Source organism: Myotis davidii, unplaced genomic scaffold (genome assembly GCF_000327345.1).
Source record: "Myotis davidii unplaced genomic scaffold, ASM32734v1 scaffold272, whole genome shotgun sequence".
Lineage (NCBI taxonomy): Eukaryota > Metazoa > Chordata > Mammalia > Chiroptera > Vespertilionidae > Myotis > Myotis davidii.
The window spans coordinates 27,026-31,981 of NW_006283634.1; the positions used below are offsets into that span (position 1 = coordinate 27,026).

At 45.2% G+C, this 4,956-nt stretch overlaps 1 long non-coding RNA gene across 1 annotated transcript; it reads left to right on the plus strand.

Annotated features, from left to right (window-relative positions):
- The first annotated feature begins 6 nt into the window (after positions 1-6).
- LOC107183498 lies at positions 7-2,648 on the plus strand. Its single transcript, XR_001514291.1, has 3 exons — positions 7-317; positions 2,182-2,271; positions 2,380-2,648. It is a non-coding gene; the product is annotated as an uncharacterized LOC107183498 (long non-coding RNA).
- The last annotated feature ends 2,308 nt before the right edge of the window (positions 2,649-4,956 follow it).

A 4,956-nucleotide genomic window follows, 5' to 3' on the forward strand; every position in this document is an offset into this window, starting at 1 on the left:
CACCCGTCCCACTGGCTCTGCAGCCCCCGCGCACCCCACTCCACCCGTGACCCGCCAGGTCCCAGTGACCTTGCAGTTTTCGCTGATCCTCATCCCCGCCCGGACCGTCTGCCGCCCTTTCCTAGACGTTAATTTCGTGGTTGGCCCATCGTTTTGCCACGGTGGAGGGATCCGCGTGTGCCAGTCCGTTCGGTCCAGTCTTTACCCCGTGGGCCGGGAGTGGACCTGCCTTCGTCCCGTGGTGACCAGACGAGCCCGCGGTCTGTCCTGTGGACATTTTACTCTTCGGGGCTTGACGGACTGGCTTGCTCTGTTGAGTGAGTGCTGTGTCCTCGTGCAGCCTCATGTGCAGAGGACTTGAGTGTGTGCTGTAACCTGCTCTTGGTGAGAGTGGTGGGGGAGAGAGGTCTAAAGTTGTCTCTCCCCCTTGGTGTCTTTGCCTGAAACACCCAGGGAGCAGTTTGCATGCAGGTTTTCGCAAGAGTTCACACTCCTGTGTAAATCCACCTTGTCTGTGGCACTGAGTCTCTGTGTGTGTTACACAAGCAAAAGGCACTTTAAAAAAAAAAAAGGCATTCTGTTATGTGTGTGACTTGTTTTTAGCCATTGAGCAGTAAATTAGCTGTCACTGGAAATGGCCACTTTTCATAAGTAGGTATTGTTTCTTCCAATTGATACCGCAGTGCCTGAGTGTTGGAGCTGCACAGAGTGGAGTGCGGCCGTTCTTTCAGGTGGAGCTCACTGACATTTTCACGGAGTTCTTCCCGGGTTTAGCGGAGAGTAAGGGCTCTGTGTCATAAGCCTGGCGCGATGGAGGATCAAGTCCCAGGCGCATTCTCTGTTGTTCGCTCCCGGAAGTCTGACATTTCTTTTACTGCTGTGCAGTTATTGAGCACCTACTGCATGACTGTGTGGGGTGTTTGGTAAAGATAAGGATGAGGGTGGGCACGGCCTTCATGGATTAGGTGGGTGGGTAAGACTGTACACCCATGCCTCGTTGGACAGTTACGGGACTGCAGAATTCGAATTCACAGGCGGCAGAGCTCACATCTCACTTGGGAGGTGGGTTTCCTGGCTTCTGGAATCTTTGTTTTGAGGATGACTAAGAATCTTGACAGGCTGGGAAAGGTCATCCAAGCAGAGAAAGGGGACGAGGAGCTCAGAGTTCATACATTGGGGGAGACACAAGTAATTGGATGGAACATCAAGTACTTGTACCCGTAGCGAGGATGATAAAGCTCTAAGGAAAAATGGACCAGTTTGTGATTGTTTTGAATGCAGGCCAGTGCCTTTGGCTTCGGTAGATGGTGACTTTGAGTTGGGAATGTAATGATTAAAGCTGTTTTCAGGGGTTAATCTGGCAGCTGTGCAGTGTGGATTGAAGTAGAGAGAACTTGGAGGCAGAAAGACCTTCTGGTTGCTGTGGTAATAGGTAGTGAGAGGCTGAGCTGTGGCCATAATTATAGGAAAGGAAAGGAGGAAGGAAGTGGATTAGACAGAATTGATGATGAGAGAAAATGAAGAGAGTAAAAATAACCGAGGTTCCGATCCAGGCTGTTTGGGAGACTAGTGGTACCGGTTGGAGCACATCCATAGAAGCTTTATCTTCGGCATGCATGTTACTTTGCAGCGAAGTTCTCAGTCTTTTAGAGCTGAGTAAACCTTGGTGAATTTAAAGAAGGCTGCCTGGAAAATTTCCATATGCACCTGTGTTTTCTGGTTGTAATTTTGGAGAATCTGTGGGCTACCTGAAGCTTATCCATGGAACCCATGGGCTAGGGGGTTGGCCTGGAAGCAGCTCTCAGAATCACTGGGGGCTTTACAATAGAACCTTCAGATTCTTCCATTCACTGCTAGGAAGCCCCGCTGTCGACACATGCTCTGTATCCACTCAGGGACACGTCTGTTGTGGTTTACAGTGAATTTTGACTAACTTATGTTAGTTGCTACTATTTTATAGAACAAACCAGCCCAAGAGGTTAAATGATTTGTCCTAAGTATTTCAATTAGCAAGTGGGTAAAATGGAATGAGGGGTTGATTTCCTTCTCGTATAAAGATGTTTGCAACTGATTCACCATCACTGGGTGTAGTTATTGCCTTTAAGTGACCTCCTCAGTGAGAACTAGACAGTCCTGGGAGTTCCTTCCGGTTGCTAACAGTTTGTGACTCTTGGCTCTTAGGTTTTCCTGGGACTGTCTGCGGACCCCTCTCGGTTCCAGGTGCCGCAGCGCTGGTGAGGCTGAGGGATGAATTGGGCGCCTGGAGAGCAGGTATCAGACCAGTTATTTCCTTATTTCCTTTGTCTGGACTCGGGGTGGGGGTGGGGAGGGACATAAGTGAAATTAGAAACTTTTAGAGCCTTTATTTTCTCTGTTCAGGTATGCCCTACATCACTCCTTCCTCCATTCAGGAGAAAGCCTTTACCAACTAAAAATGTAAACTTGACAAAATAAACGGAGGGCTGGGACATAGTGCGTTTTCTCACTGGATTATGTCGTCAACTCTCCCCAGTATGGTTACAGCATAATTTGATTAGTAAACAGTTGACTTTTCTGCATCTATAGGAATGTCTTCTTGGTAGAATCAGAAAAAGTTATTAGTATTTTTTTTAGCTTTAGAAATTTTGATTCCGTAATTATTAGAAAGACAGGGGTCTTTTTACTCTTTCTATAAAAATATGCAATTATAACAAGCATTAGAAAAAGCAATAAATTGGTGTTGATAGTGGTATGTATTCTTAAGTAACTGGTATAAAACTTAAAGGAGGAAGAGTATCTGAGAAAGCACTACCTACATGATTCTCTGTTCTGCTGGCATCAGAACCATACACACACTATTGTTTGGTTCTCATGACCACGGAGCAGTAGGTGTGGCAGGAGGTAGTCATTGCTTTTTAGAAGACACTGAGGCTCAAATAAGTTAAAAAGGTTAAATTCCAGGGTATTGGCTAGTCAGTGCTAAACTAGAACTGGCATTATAACCTATGCTTTTGTTCCCAGGTCAGTATTCTTTTCCCACTGACTCAGTGCAGCGGTAACTGAAGGCTGTGAGCCAGGAGTGTAAAGTTACCTGTTTGGAATCTGTTACACTTTTGTACTGTGTAGATCTGAACTTGTCTGTTTCCTCCTTCGTGTTAAAATGGTAATCTCATTGCAATGGCTTTTGGTAGTTAATTTTGAAATTTGTAAAAATTTATCACAAAATAGTTATCATCCTGTCAAGGAAAAAGCAAAAGTTGACCTCTCATCTGAAAATATATACTGGTGAAAAGTAGGTTTTAGTTTCCTTTTGAAAACTTATGGATTTTAATGCAGTTGCTACAGGTGAAGTTTGTTCTTCTATAAAGGCCTGAAAATTTGTAGTTTTGGAGCAAATAAATCAGGATCTGATTTCCAGAAGTCTATATCATGGTATTTCATGATTTTTACCATTACATAAACAGCTTAATCATTAAAAAAAATGATTTACCATTAAAACACTGTTAGCAGGGGTTAAAGGGGAGGGAGATGGGATACATCTATAATATTATCAACAATAAAAAAAATATTAAAAATAAAATTAAAAAAAAAACCTGTTAGTATACACTCCAAATTCGTGTTTAAACAACTTTTGGGGGAATAAATTATGTAAAACCATATGTTAAATAGTTCCTCAAGTGTAAGGAAGACTAGCCTTTGTCTCAACACTCCTAAGACCTATTAGTTCCCAGCACTGCCCGGTGCGGGCCCAGCGAAAGGCACGCAAGGCCTGTCCTGGGGCTCGGGCTAGTGGAGCCACTGTCAGGAAGGACAGAGGGACAGACTTGATCTTCTGGGATTGTGTGACTGTTTGGAATTACTGAGACAGTACAGCTCGGAGATGCTGTGGGTTTGGTCCCAGACACCACAGTAAAGTGAGCTATAATCTTTTTGCTGGTCGAGGGTCTTGTTTTCAGCAGAAACAACACCTGTGAAGCACAATGAAGCGAAGTGTGTCTGTAACTACACTCCTTTTCTCTGGGTTTTGAGAAAATTATGCAAAAACACAGGGAACCCAGCGAGCACTGTTTTGGCTCTTTATTGCTGTCTAGCAAAAACTCAATGACTTTAGACAGCGTTTGTTTGTTTTGTTTGTTTTGCATTTTGCTCACAGCTCTGCTATCTGGGCTGCCAGGCTGGGCTCATTTAAACAGTTCTGCTGTGGTCACTCTGATGGACACATTCAGCTGGCAGCTCAGCCGGGTGCCAGTCTCTCTGTCTGTCTGTTTCTCTTCCTTTTGTACCATATAGTCTTTTTAAAAAAGATTTTTTATTGATTTTTAGACATTGGAAGGGGGAGAGAGAGAGAGACACTCTCTATATGGATGTGAGAGTGGAACATCCATCAGCTACCTCCTGCACGTCCCTACGAGGGATTGAGCCTGCAGCCCGGGCATGTGCCCTGACCTGCACATAAACAGTGACCTTTCAGTGCACGGGACGAGGCTTGTCCCATATGGTCTTGTTGTCTCAGGGGCAGGGGGCCTTTGCAGAAGGATTGCTGGCCTTACTTGGTTGCTTAGGGCTCACAAGAGTGCAGAAGCAAAAGTAACCAGAACTCCTTACGCCATAGGCTGGGACCAGCACAGCATTATTTCTGCCACATTCTGTTGGCTACAGCAAGTCACAGGTCAGCCCAGGTCCAGGGGACAGGACCAGATAAGAGTGTGCATCCAACATTGCACCAGACAGCTGTATTCTGTATTACATAATGGGGCTGCTGGGAAACTCCGGGGAGCAAGACCTGAGTTACCTGGTACTTCTAGTGCTTTGCACCTGGCCCTCCTTAGGGAACCCAAGGAATAGGTGATGCCCGTCCCGTTCTGCCTGCTGGGTTTTCTCCCTCATCTCCATCACTTGTCTTTATGTGACTATCCCTTTATTTTAGTCTCAGCAGCTTTTTTTAAGTTCAGGTTTTCTAAGTAATGTTAGGGCTAA